Source organism: Grus americana, chromosome 13 (genome assembly GCF_028858705.1).
Source record: "Grus americana isolate bGruAme1 chromosome 13, bGruAme1.mat, whole genome shotgun sequence".
NCBI lineage: Eukaryota > Metazoa > Chordata > Aves > Gruiformes > Gruidae > Grus > Grus americana.
This window is the reverse complement of record NC_072864.1, coordinates 2118423-2132890: the sequence shown is the minus strand read 5'-3', so window position 1 is coordinate 2132890 and position 14468 is coordinate 2118423. Positions and strand designations below refer to the sequence as shown.

The 14468-nt window shown below is 58.3% G+C and overlaps 1 protein-coding gene across 1 annotated transcript in view; it reads left to right on the top strand.

Annotated features, from left to right (window-relative positions):
• Nucleotides 1–14468, top strand: part of ZNF469 (zinc finger protein 469) — a 69269-nt gene that overhangs the window by 36771 nt on the left and 18030 nt on the right. The window contains exon 4 of the mRNA XM_054840825.1: nt 13488–13557. The gene's annotated coding sequence lies outside the window, so the exon portion shown is untranslated. The remainder of the gene's footprint in view (nt 1–13487; nt 13558–14468) is intronic.

Genomic DNA, 14468 nt, shown 5'->3' with positions numbered 1-14468 from the left:
ACAGCTCTATAAAAAAATGCATTTTATTGCTTTGCCTGTCGTTCGGTAGAGGCAGGGAGATAAAGGAATGCTTTGCATTTGTCTCTTGCCTCGGAGGCCGGAGGAAACCCGCCGATCGTGCGATGGCCGGGTGGCCGGATTCGGCCCCGGCTCCGTGCAAGTCAATGGCAAAATCCCGGGAGGAGGATGCTCGGGGGCGATGCTCGCGGGGTGCTGTGAAGCAGGATGCCGCATGCTTTTAAATGTTGGCTGGATGAGGCCCCGAGTTTGGCTTGGAGGGCACATTCTGCCTTAAAAGATTAAACTGCCCCCCCCGCCCCGGCCCAAATCCCAGCCAACACACGCACAGCAACGCCTAAGGGCTCTTCTATGGGGAAACGTATAGCTCCTCTCTACAGCTTATTAATTAATGTCTTCCCCCGTCGTTACAGCACTGATTGGGGTGCTTAGAATCAATGGCAATAAAATAGCTGCACTGGACATCTGCAGTAAATTCCCCAACAGAAATGGGAGGGAGAGGAGGGGTCGGTGCCTGCCGATTAAAAGCAGAGCGGCGCAGGGCTGGCCAAGGAGCCGGGCTCGCCTGCGGGGTCTGTGGGTCTCTGCGGGTATCGTGCCGTGTCCCCCCGAGCTGGGAGGATGCCGCGGGGCAGGGGAAGACGAAGGCCGGTGGCTCGTGCCTGCAGGGAGCTGGGCACGGCCCGGCCCGCAGTGCAGATCCCTTGGGATTGTAGGAGCATCCCTGGCTTGGATGCAGGAGGAGCGATGGGGGGGCTCGGCTGGGCTCGGTTTGCGCAGCACAGTGCCGGCAGCCGCAGCTCCGGGGTTGCCCGTCACCGTCCTCCCAGGAACGATCCGTCCCAGAGCTCCCGGCTCGGAGGGGACCCAGCGGGAGCAGCTGGGGTGACATCTGTCCCCATTGCCACCTCGCTCGCTCGGGGCACGGGCCCAGGGATGCTCTGGCTGCGCCCCACGACCCCGTGTGAGGTGGGCGAAGGAGCTTCGCCTCTTCCAGCCCAGCCTGAGCTACAAAGCGAGTGTGCGGAGGCTCTTGGCCCTCCGGAGCAGGAACCTCCCCCGGCTCCAGCCCTCCCAGCTGTGTCAATAGAGGAGGAAGAAACAAAAGTGCTCTTTCTTCGCCTGTTGTTTTTGCAGAGGGGGACAGGCCGATGGCAGTTGTGCTGTGACACTGGGGACAGGCATGTGTTGGGCTCGGCCGAGCTCTCCGCAGCTTTCTGGGAAGCGTTCAACAGCGGGGTGCAATGAAAGGACTCTGGACGATCTGCTTATATCTGTATTTCCTTTTGCTGATCACCTTATTGAGAGCAGATCGTTAAAGGAAGGAAGGGAAAGGACTCTCCGGTCTTTCTCTGGAGCCAGGTTTTGAGCAGCATCCTTGCTGCCACCAAGGCCCAGGGTGGCTGCACGTCCCTGGGCTTTGCCGGGACATCTCTCCCTTCGTGGCTGTCCACGCAGTTCTCACCGTGTCCACGCTGCCGGCTGCACCCAGGCCCCCTGCTCTCCATCCCCACCTCCACGTCACCTCCCTCACAGGCTGCGTGTGCACCAGAGCCCGGGGTAAGGAGGGCTGAGGACATCGGGGGAACGAGACCGGGGTCTGACCCTCTACGCTCCCCCAATGCCTTCCAGCCAGCGATCCTGCAGGCAGCTTTTGAAGTGCTCTGCAAGACATCAGTGGCTCTCCGCGTTATCTCGCTAGAGCATCACACAGCGATGCTGCCGTTCCCTCCGTGCTCCCGAGCACGCAGAGCTCAGCGGTGCTTCGGAGCAGCAGCTCATCCCTGGAAAGCCTCCTCTGCACCCCCCCGGTGCTGCAGATCCCGGCGCCTCCCCATCGGTGCGGCTCCGAGACAAGCCCAGGTGCAGGCAGCAGCGGCCACAGCTGCCGGCCGACCCTCTGCCGCGTTTCCTCCCCGGCGTAGCTCTGCGGCAGCCTCTCCAGACCTGACATCAGCTGTGAAAACAAGAGGAGCCACCTTCCTGCGTGGTGCAGGAGATGTGTCCGGCTCCTCCGGCAAAGTCCCTGCCACCGCCGCGGCGCGGGGAGCAGAGCGCTCATCAGAGGATGCCCGGCCCCGTTTGCTAACTGCTGAACATTATAGACGTTTCTAGGATGGAAATGATGAAATGTGAGAGTTAAGTCACCGTGCACGGTCATTTTAAAGGGCCTTGCCCGTGAATGGCTGGGCAGAGGCTTGGAGGAGACCCCAGCCCTGGTGGGAACACAACGTTCCCCCAGTCTTTCTCCTCAGACCTGCTCCCACTTTCAGAACACTTTAAACTTGATATTTGAGTATTATCGTCCCTCCTTTCGGCAGTGCCATCAACCTGGAGCATCCCGCAGAAGATGCCAGACCCTGCTCGTGTTTTCCACCTCTGTCAGAGTCGCGTAGCCCCGGCCGGGCTGCCCACACCGGGGATGCGCTCCGGGTCTCCCCGTGCATCCCTCCTCCTGCTGCCGCAGCTGGATAAATCCACGGAAGCTTCTTGCAGCCGCGGGGCTGGTGAGCATCTCGGGGGACTTTGCTCCACCTTAAACCCTGGGATGTGGCAACGCCTGCGGGACCTGAGTTGGCTCTGCCCAAACCGGTGTGCACCTGCCTGTGTCAGACCGTTTTTCCTCAAGGACCTTCATTTTCTCCATAGACAAGGATGGAGTTGGTGGTGGCACCGCTCCCGCCGGGCACTGTGAAATCCCCAATGCAAAGCCAGCTCGCTGGCCGTGTACATCTGTCGCTTTTCCGTAGGGAGCCCAACTTGACACTCTGAGGATGAGTCACGCGGCGAGGAGATAAAACGAAGTCGAGCGGAGCTATTCTGATTCACGCTTTGCCTTGAAAAAGCAGCAGATTTATGCGCAGCGTCTGCAGGGGCAAGGCGATATAAATCAGCTGCTCTCCCATGTCGTCTCCATTGCTGCGGCCGGTTCCACGCATATATCCATTTTAATCGCCGGGCTGACAGGGAGGAATCGTTCCTGGCTGCTCCTGAGGCCAGCCGGTGTGCCTTGGGCAGGAGGAAGGGGAGTCCCAGCGAGAGGGGAACAGCGTCTGTTGCTCAAAGAAAGCATCTTGCATCAAGCAGCCACATATTTCGGTGGCTCCCTCCCCGGCTGGATGCTCTGGCCAGGTTTGCCCGCTGCTCTTGACCCAACGGGGCCGTACGTGTGTGACGGGTCACCTTTGGGGTGCCGAGCCTGCCGTCCCCGGAGCTGTCTGGCCACATGCGTCACCGCGGCAGTGATGCTCGGAGGATGCGTGAGCAGGGGGTGCCGGGGAGCGGCGTGCCTGGGTTTGCAGTGTGGCTCCTGACGCTCAGCTGGTTGTTGGCGACTGGAGCCAGGGAGACAAAAACAATACGCAATTGCACTGCAATTAAACGGCCTCCTAATTGTAGCGCTACATACGGCTCTTCCGCTGCTTTCTAAGTTTGGTGGCGTAATTACAGCAGCAGGGGAAAGGCAGCATCTGTGTTCCCACCGCGCCAAGCCCTGCCTTCCAGGGATTTTGGAGTTGACCGTATAAATCCTGGGCTGAAAGCTGGCATCCGATGAAAGGGAAAAGTAACCCCCAAGCTCTGCCTGCGCTTGGCCCTGGTGAGGCACGACGGGCAAAGTCCTCGCGTCCCCGCAGCCCTCGCCATGCTTGCTGGCCCTGTCCCGGGGCAGAGGCAGGCAGCACATTTTCCTCTTTGTAATGTATTTTTTGCCAACCAGCTTTAAAAAAAAAAAAAACCCAAAAAACAAAAACAAAGTCTTGCTCCAGGGTCAATCATTGTAAGTCTCAGTTTAGAAACACGCAGCGAGGAAGATTAAAGGGTGGCTCGGGGGAAGGCAGGCTGGGTGTCAGGACGCTGGGACGTACCAGGAGCGGCCGCGGGCGCGAGGGAGTTGTCCTCTCGCCGTGTCTCCATCTCCCCAGTTCGTCTCATTTTCGGGAGGACCCAGGATGGTGAACCCACTTCCCTCTGGCTGATCCCCGGCTTGTTATTGTAGGGTCGCTTGCGCAGGGTAGTTTGTTTGGGGAGCAGCCCCCCCCCAGCATCCCCACGCGCACGAGGGGCACCGACCGCCCCGGGGGGCAGGTTTGTTGCAGGCAGCGCTGCCTGCCCCGAGGAGACGGGCAGCGTGGGCACGGCGATGGCTAGCAGGGCACAGGCAGACTCCCAGACCTATATTTAATTTTTTTTTTTATATATATATATATTTTTTTTTTTTTTTTGTACTGTGGCTTTGAGGAATCCTGAGATAAATGCCACTTTCTGTGTTAAAAGGAGGACGTCTTGGAAGGCAGGGGAGGGAAGCTGAATCGCAGCCTGTGTTTTCGGTTGGAAACGTGTCTCGGGTCCCGAATGTTTTCCATCACACAGGCGGGTTTGTGTGGGTTCACCTGGGCAGGAAGCGGCGGGGTAAAGCGATACCCCACGGGGCGCGGGCGGCCCTTCTCCAACACCCCCTTTCCCTAAACCCGATAGCAGCCGGCAGCTGTTAATGAAATAAGCAGCCACTTTACGGCAGCTCTTGCACCATGTGTGAAAATTATTAGTTGCAAGGTTTTTGCTGGAAAAACCAAGGAAAAGGAGTGTGGCAGATGAGAGATGCATGAAGTTATTCGCTCCGCAGACCCATCCCCACGCCGGCACGAATATCCCACCCGGTTTCTCCCTGCAAATATCTCCTGCCTGCTCCCAGCAGCATTAAATCTCCAGGTGAAGGGGGAAAAAAAAAAAAAAAAACCCAAAACCCTCTTGGTCTGTGAATTCACTGTAAAACTATGCGGGGTTTAGTAATATTGCATTAGCACTGGTTCGGTCGTTGCTAAATAGCTGAGGGAAATAAATAGTTTCCGGTGTCCATCGCATTAGGTATTGTCTGGGATGCTTTCTGCGGGGAGGAAAAATAATCCTGGGATGAGCGTGACCCGTTGGATGGGGAGCGATGCCCCGACCCCTTTCCCTCTCCTGCCCACATCTGCCCACCACTGGGGTCTGGAGAGAAACCGCTAATGAGTGGGTTTCACCCGTTTTTCAGAAGCAAGATTTTTTTTTAAAAAAAAAATTGTCGCTGTTTGGAAGAATTCAGTTTTCCAGCCAGGATATAAAAATACACATTTTTTTCCAGACTCCCAGAGCATCAGGGTGGGGGTTTTGTTCTCGTTCCTCCTTCGGTGGCCGAAGATGAGGAAAGGGATGAGATGCATGGGAAAGCATGGAGCCCGGTCCCCGGCGATGCTGCCCGCCCCGGGGCAGGGGCAATGGCCAGATCCCCACCTCACTTCTCTGCTTTCCGGCCACTTCTGCCTTGCAGCATCACTTCACCGCTGCGATTCAGCCCCAGGAGCGGCTGCATCTGCGTTTTCCCTGCAGGAAGGGCAGCAGCGTCCTTTCCTCATACCTGGTCTCCCTGAGACGTCGTCTTAAAATCTCCCTGCTCTGCCTGAAAACCATACCCTGAAGCAGAAGGGAAATTCCCAGTCCTAAATTTGCATCGTACAAGCACGTGCTAAGGAGGGATGTTGCGCCGGACCGATACCTGGACCAGCGAAGCAGGGATGGGCTTGGACACCGAGAGCTTTTCCACCTCACATGGCATCAGTAAAAGGAAAATATTTGCAGGATGCCATTCTTCAGCCCTCTGAAATATCCTCTGCTAATTTTTTTTGACTGATGAAAGAAATACACGCCGGCACGAGGAAGGGGATTTTGTCGCTCGGCGTGTCTCTGGAGAAAACACGCCTCCCGAGCAAACAGAGCCTGGGCTTGTCCAGGCCATGAATATTGGCGTTATTCAACTGCACTCGCTCACGGATGGTGCCTGGTGAAAAAGAAAAGAAAAAAAAAAAAAGCCGAAGAAATAACACGGAGCCTTTCGCTGGGTTTTCTCCACCTTGGTATCGCCTGGCTTGTGCCCTCCCCTGCCGTGGCTGGGGCACAGGGATGTCCGCCCACATCTGCCACCCAGCAGCTGGACCAGCGGGAAGGGCCGCGTGTGCCTGGAAACCCATCGGCAAAATGCTTTTCATTACTCACCCTTTGAAGTTTCAGGCATGTGCCGGACTTGTGTTTGGCACCTGCAAACAAACCTGACCCGAGCGGCCGCCCGGCTTTGATGTTTCGTGGTGCGGGAGGGTCTCCGCGGCCACAGACTGCTGTCACCCTCCTGGAGAGGGGCCGGAGGGGACCCGGCACCCGGGAGGGACGACAGAAAGCATGGCTGGACTTTGATCCAGCTCCTCCTCACCCCACAAACCAGGGCTGCACCGGTGAGGCGTGCAAATCCCTCCCGCTTTTAATATCACCGATGCTTTGACACGTCCGCATCGCGTCGGCAGGCGGAGGACGGCCGAGCTGCTTGCCGTCCCGGGCACTGCCCGCTGCTGGCAGCCGGCCGCTGCTCCCCGGATGGGGATGGAACCCGCCCGACTGCCACCAGCATCTTCACGAAGCAGCCGATTGAAGTTCACCATGAATGTCCTTCTGTTCGCCAGCCTTTTTATAGCTCCGGGCGTTTTTCTTGGCCCTGAGTGGTTTTGCTCCCGTTGAGAACAGAGAGCATCTCTCAGTGCCGGCGTCCGCAGCCAGCCGGGGCGGGAGGGGGCTGCACCAGGGCAGCTCATTTTTCGGGGTCCTGCTGCCCGAAATACGACATTCCTGGCATGCCTGTGCCCCGGCGTGGGCTAAAAGCTCAGCACCGCGCAGCCAGTGTGTTTTGCAGCTCAGACAGGATAGAGCTTGGGGACCATCCTGGCGAGGAGCTGCGGTGATGCTGCAGTCTGAGCATCAAGCCCTTTCCTAAAGCCCTGATCCTCCGCTGCGGTTTCCCACGTGGCACATCCCTCCTGCCTCCAAAGGGCCATGGATCCCAGGGAAAGGCCGTGCAAGGCGCTGGAGGCGATGGCAAGCTTGGCTTCAGGCAGCAACCCCATCCAGAGGAAGCCAAACCGGGTCATTCTCCATCAAAATCACCATGGCCCCGCTCCCGCCGCCCGTGGGTGCAGCTCCCCGTGGTGATGTGGTACCCACGGATGCATCCCAACCCCACGGGTGGGAGAAGGAGCCTAAAAGGAGGGGACACAACACCCCAAAACTCCCGAGCTGCCCTCCCTGCTCTCTGGGATGCGATTCCCTCCTCGCAGGCGCTCTCCTTCCCCCAGACCCCTGAGCCGTCTGCTTCCCCTTCGGCGTGGGGAGGACGGGAAGGTGCTGACGCACGCCGCTGGCCGAGCAATGGGGAGATGCTCTGGAGCAGACACAAACCCAGGGCTGGGCAGCGAGGACCTGCTCCTGGTTGGTTTTTCTGTGGCCAAGCAGAGGACATCACTTACGGAAAGGAGTAAACAGGCAGTAAATTAAGGGGATGGTATTAAAACCCTCCCTTGCTGCAGGGGCTGGTGGGGTCCCCGCTCTCCAGCAGCAACGGGGAGGGATGCGGCCGTGGGGGGTTTGCAGCAGCGTCTGCGCCGCAGCTGCAGGTCGCAGACAGCGGAGGACGGCTGCACGGTGCCGGCTGCGAGCGCCGGAGCTCCCGTGGGAAGGGATGGAGCTGGCATCGCTCCTGCGAGCGGCCAGGATTTTGCAGGGACATCGCCGGTGCGTGCGCGAGCTCACAGAGGACGCAAGTCGGTCGTGCCAGCTCGTGGGGGCTGGCTGAGGAGGGGTACCCACGGCGTGGCAGCCGGAGGTCCCGCAGTCCCGGGCTGGCGTGTTTGGGTAGGCAGAGGGAAGGTGCGCTGGGAGATGGGCGACGCACACCGCGCTTTGCAGAGGCCGGGCTGCGCGCCCCCGGGGATCCCACTTGATCTGTGATGTGCCACTCACCCGGGTATGTGGGCTCAGCAGCCGAGCCAAGCAGCGGGGCTCTTGCGGGGACAGGCTGGGGTTAAAGCAAACCTTGCAGTGGACGCGGTCTGGGGTTCTTGTGCAGTCTGCAGGGGGGTTTCCAGCAAAGCCGTGCGTGGGGCTGCTCCCCCCTGTGCCCTGGGTGTAATCGGATCCGTCCCCCACCCAGCAAGCATTTGTATTCGGAGCAGTTTCTGAATGTTTTGCATTTGGGAGACACACGAGGAATGTCTGCTGGGGAGGGCGAATGGCGTGTGAACTGGCGAGGCGCTGCTGCCTGGCCCGGGTGGCATTTCGGGGACCTGAGCCCCTTCTCCAGGGCCGTCCCTGCTTGGGTCCTACTTCAAACCCCACATTTTTTCAGTGAAAAGAGAAACCACCATTTCTACCAACACCTTCCCGCTGCACGCTCCCACTGGGATCGGTCTCCCACGGAGCATCTCCTGGCCTCCACCTCGAGCCCTGAAATCGTAACCGAACGTTATTCGGAAGAAGGTTCCTGCTGGAGCAGCATCGCTGGGTCTCACCATCCCCAGCCTCCTCCTCCCTGAACCCCCCATCCAAAGTTGGTACCGCGCCAGACGCCCGCTTGCAGACACCTTTGCTTCCCTCTGCAGGAAATCTCCATAAATTGCAAGTCGGCCTCTATGCATCCCGTTATCCCCAGAGCTGGACCCCACCGGGGATGGAGCTGCTGCGGGAGGGGGGGGGTTGCCAAGTTCATGTCTGCACGACGTGGCCTGCCAGAGCCACTGGCTACTTTTATCTCCATCACTTGACTATTATACTTAATCAGGAAGGGGGGCTATTATAATATTTTTTTTAAATCCACTTTTCTTTTATACAGAGCAAATTATAATCACTTTTAATTGAAAAAAAAAGCTGATAATATTCTGAACCGAATTTCTGGAAGAGAATAATTAACAGTGCAATAAATCCCCAAAGGAAATGCTCATTAATCTTGTCTTTCAGAAGCAAATTTCAGAAGAGAGCTTATTTAAAACATTGCTAATAATTATAGGAAAGTTGACAGCTTAAAAGCCCCCAAATCTAGCAGGAGTCTCCTCCTATCAGATCATGCGGTAACTAGTTCGGGCTGGATGGGAGCATCGCTGCTCTCCGGGCTGGGATGGCTGCCGCGGCCGTCGGGTACCGCCAGGGATGGGGCCAGGGTGCGTTAACGGGGATGAGGGGTCTGCGTGACCGGGGGTGGGCTTGGAAGGGCTCCCGCTGAGGGTCATCCCTCCTGCCTGAGCTCGGGGAGAGGCACAGCGGGTGACGAGATCACCCGAACCGTGGGTGGGTGGGTGCTCTCAGAGCATCCATGCTGGGCTGCTGCCTGGTGCAGCGATGCTGCTCGTGCCGCCCGCGGTTCGTCTAAGCCCCGGCGTGAAATGCCGCTCTCTCTGTCTGCCAAAACCAAACCCGGCTGCGCCTGGGTCTCTGGGGCCGTCGCACCCTCTAAGGAAGAGCAGCTTGGGGAGGAATAATGGGATTTTGCTACTCTCGCAGAGACCAGCCTCCGCCGGGGAGGTGGCAGTCCGTCAGTCTGTCTGCTGGCGCTCGGCAAGACCGGAGTCCCTGGGCATCGGTGGGGACATAGAAGGGACGAGCGCTGCAGGAAAGCAGCCTTCCCCGGTTGCTCACCCGCGAACGGGGGGCTCATGGGACCCCCATGGGTGAGGGCTGGATTCGTGCATCCAGCCGACACAGGAGCAAAACCCCATTTGAAGTCCGTGACTGCGTTAATTGCAACGAGCCAATTAATTTCACTCAGAGATACGCACGTGCGTGTGCGTGTGTGTGTCTGCTCAAAGGCAGAACTGGCCAAATGAACGTGGGACAGATTCTGATCTGCTGTGCACCCCCCCCCCATCCCCGAGCAGCCGTGCCGCCGAGCGAAGGGGAGGAGAAGGATGCTGAAAGGACAAGGAGCTAAATGAGGCTTGGGTGAAAATGCCGGTGATGTGCTCATCGCTCTCGGGTTTCCTGTCCCCGTTTGACCAGGGAAGGCAGCTTGGAGCAGACCCAGGCTCTGCCGGGAGGAAGGAAATGTGATATAGACCTGGGAATGGTGTCATTGCCTTTGCTTTTTTGCTTTTTTCTTCCTTTTTTGGGGGGTTACGGAAGGCGAGGAGGGAAATGAGGAGCGGGGCCCTATCTCGGGAAAGCGGGACGAGGGGGATGCGGTGACGTGGGACGGCGGCGTGCCGCGCCATGGCGATGCCTGAGGGGGTCAGCCACGGCTGGGGACAGTCAAGGTGCTGCCGCTGGGTCCCCTTCCCCAAAATCCATCCTTAATCTGCATCTCGGGCAGCACGCAGAATCATTTCTCCCTTTCTTCCGCCAGCTCCCTTTCAGCATCCCATACGTAGGAGTATCAATGGACAAATTTTTGTTAACTTTAAAAGAAGAAGAAAAATCTTCCCTTTTGGCTTATGCAAATTCACTTCGCTTTGATAATGAATCTGCCCAGGTCACGCAGACCTGGGGAGATGGCAAGATTTCATCGCAGCAATATTTAATACCTCTCCAAGGCCCCAGTGAAAGAGAGCACTTAATCCCACACTTAATTTCATTTCTGTGCCTTAAAATACTGAGCGATGCGCTCATCTCGAAGCGAGGGCCTGCGCCCACTCAGGCACGCTGTGGTTCTCCAAATAAGCAGGACAGCGGCCAAATTTCGGCAAAAAACTTGAGCACGGGCCGCGGTCCATCCTGCTCTGTCCGTTTGTGCCCCGGCAGGATGCGGGCTGGTTGCCGGGGCACCCGCAGGGTGATGGGGGATGCGCCGGTACCCAGAGCCCTTCGCCTCCCCCCCCAGCACCCGGTGGGACACTGACCTGCTTTTATCCTTCCAACCTTCCGCGCTAATCACTCAAAATTATGTCTGAGGAGTTCATTTGGATTTTTTTTTTTTTTATTTTATTTTTTTGCCGTGCTCCTCCGGGCGTGTACCGCTCTGCCCCAGGCAGGTCCTGCCGCATCGGGGACCCCAGGGGTTCCTGCGGTCCCCTCCTGCCTGCACTTTGTCATCCGGAGCCATCATTTTCATTAGGCAGCTGCTCTGTACCTCGCTGCCCCACGCGCCTTTTATCTGCGTTCTGTTAAATGATCTCAAATATGTGATATGATAAAGACAAACAAACACCCGTTCAATTTAGTTCACCCTAATGCCAGACTCTACTTTTACCGAAGTAATTAAGATTAATGCAGTTGATAATTTAGGAAGTATTCTTAAATGTACCCTTCTGGCAGCATCTAACATGTAATTTTACCTTAGAAGATTTATCGGAGCACTTAGGTAACAGATAGTTCCTTAGCAAACAGGAGCATTTAGAAGGAAAATGAAAGATTAATATTTCTTAAATAAATGTCAAAATAAGTCATTCTTTATTACAGCCCTACAAAGATGTTGCTGTCAGGCCCAGCCCCTCTGCTGATTCCCGGGGGAGATTAAACCCGCCGCAGTCTCGGGGGCTCGGCGAGCAGGAAGGGAGAGGTCTCAGATGTCCGATGCCTCTGGGGTTTTTTTTTAGGGATGCGGACGCTTTGAAGGGCTCTGCTTGCCCGTGCCAAAACACAGCAGGAGCAGGCCGGCCCCTTGCTGGGGGGGTGGGCAGTTTGGGACCTGACCCTGACCTTGCTCCAACCCGTCCCCGTCCGCCCCGGCAGCCCCCAGCCCCGCTCGGCACATCCCAGCTGCCTTCCCCGCTCCGCCGTGGAGGAGAAGCTGAGCAGACCCCGGGGAGAGCCTCACCGCTCTCTATCGCCAGCCATCTAATCGCCTTTGGAAAACTCTCAGGTGCCGTCGGCCGCAGCTGGGGACAGGACCGGAGTGAGTGGCCGTAGCTGGCACCCAGCTCCCACGACTGCCTGGCCGGGGAATTACGGGATTCGCTTTGCCAGGTCACCCTGATCCATCCATCCCTTTCCACGCGGACATCGGGGTGACCTCCAGCCGTACCCTGTGTCTTCTCCTCTCCCCCCACCCCAGGCACCTCCCCTCTGCCATCTCCTGTGGGGCATCCCATCCGCCAGACATGCAACCTCCTCTCGCAGCGCCTCTGGGTTGGGCGGCACGAGGATTCGGGAGGGACCCCGGGCACGGCGCCGAGACGCCGACTTGCAACACCCCCACATCTCGCGGGGTGCCGAGGGAGCTGCCAGGCTCGGCCGTGCCCGCCCAGGGACCTGCCCTCCTCCACTATTTTGCAGTATAAGCTGAAGAAGGATTAGGACTGTTTGCAAAATCTGGATCCCGAGCGAAAGTTGGATTCTCACCAGCTTGGAAATTCAAACCTGTTCAGGTCCAGAAAATCAATTTTGGATCATCAGCAGCAAGAAACAAACTTTCTGAATAACCTTCCAACTTCTTCTTGGGCCAGAAAAATCTGCTGGAAACCACTTCTCGCAGTGCTCCTTGGCCCAACACGGCCAGACCAGACCATCCAGGAGCGTGCGTGTGTGTACATGCCCCCAGCATCTTTCCCAGCGCCTCTTACAGGGTCCTTTTCCAGGTGTCCGGTCCTTCCTGCTGCGCTTTCTGCCCAAGGGATGCTCCAGCCTCCCCCCAGAGAAAAAAACCTCTGTCCATCCCCAGACCTGCCCCTTTGGTCCTGGGCGGTGCGGTCCCCATCCCAGCCTCCCTCCTCGGGGACAAGCAGGGACCAGGACTGGCAAGGGAGGTGTCACGTCCCTCCTGGTGAGATGCTCCCACCCGCTGCGTCGTGCCTGGGCAGGAACCGGACCCCCTCGTCCTGCTTTGCTCTTTATTTGACCGGGAAGTGGGTTAACATCAGAGCAGGGTTTGATGTGTCTGGATGTGACCCGCACGCTCCTGGGGAGCAGCAACCATGGGTTGACTCCAGGCTGGACCTGGGGCTGGCAGGGAGGTGACAGCGGTCCCTTAAAATCCCCCCGCCTTTCCCAAACTTGGGAAGACGCGCCCTTTTCCCAACTCACTCCCAAGGTGTAACGTAGCCAAGTGCTGTTCCAGGAGCGTGGCCTGATCCGGCGCGGTGCGGGATGGAGATGGGCAGGAGATGGGCTTTTCCTCACCGCCTGCCCGCTCGCGGCTGGGCATCGCGGGGACCGGCACGTCATGGCCCCGGTGGGGGGGCACCGAGGGTCGGGGATGGCATGGGGGGCACCTGGGCTGGGTGCAGGGTGCCGCAGGCTGGCCGGTACCCTGAGCGGGGCTGGGGCTTGGCCTTTGATCATCCTCAGTCTCTCCTTCCTCCTCCTCCTCCAACTGGTGAGGCCGTCTCCTGCCTCTCAGGGCCGCATCCTGACCCTGGTTACACTGAGCCCCTGCAAGGCTTCAGGTCTGCAGGACCCCAACGGGCGGACGCGGTGGCTGGGATGCAAGGGATGGAGCTGGGATGCAGGAGAGGGGGAGGCGAGACCCCATCTCCATCCGTGCCTCAGTTTCCTCACTCCCACAGCACCCTCTGAGCACACACCCAGCCCAAACCATCCACCCACGGGGACCCGGCTGGGGGTGGCCATGACGGAGCGTTTTGGGGTGGAAACCCCTCCTTTTGGCGGCTGAATGATCCCCACGCGCCGCGGTGCCGGCAGCCAAGCCAAACACGGATTCCTGACATATTTTTCTCTTTCCTTTGCAGCCAAGAAATCCATATTTCATGGGAGGTGAAAGTGAGTCCCGGCAGTAGCTGAGCGGCGGAGGGTGCCAAGGTACGGGCCAGCTGACAGCACAGGGTCGGATGCTATTTTTGGGAGCCAGACGCTCTCCTCCTCATCCCCAACAGGCTCAGGGGATGCCCCCGGCCCCCCCCACTCCCCGAGCTCCGGCTGCAGGGATGCTCAGGGACCTCCCCGGCTGCTTTTCTGGCCCCACAGCAACCCGGCTGCGAGGGGAAGAAAGTTTAAAGAGGCGCCGGGCTTTGAGAAGGGGCCAGTTCACAAGGGAAGGGATTTTTCACAGCCCCTGCCTGGATAGGACCGACCTGCCTGGGTAGGATGTAAATCCTTTAGGCAGTGGTTAAATGCCCAATTTGGGGGTCAAAAACCCAAAGCGTGTTCAGAGTCACCCCCACGTCTCATGGAGCCGGTGAAAACCTGCAGAACCAGGGGATTTCATTTCGGGACCCCCACATGCCCCCTGCCCATCTCCCTCCCACCAGTCGCAGCAAAGGGCATTTGCCTGGGTGATGCCACCCAGCTGGCATCTTGATTTTTTTTTTTTTTTCCTTCCACCCACTCCCACGCCCGTCCCTGAGCCGCCGTTGCCGAAACCGCAGTGCCTCCGGCCGCGATACCCACCCAGATAACAGCAGCCCCATCCCGGGACGGTTGTTTATTCACCTTGCAGGAGCAGCCTGCGTGCTCGCCCGTGCCAAACCCCCACCGGAACCACAGCCCCGGGACCCCCACCCCGACCGGAGCCCCTTACACCCAGCCCTGAACATCTCCCGGCCCCATTGGGGCTTCGCTGGACCGGGCACCGTACATACGAATAGCAGGAACAGTCCCTGCCTTGCTAATCTCAATAGACGATACAAAGAGCAGATAGAGGAGGGGAAGCATTATCGAGCCTGATTTACAGATGGAGGGCTGAGTCACCGTGATTAACTGACTTACCCAAG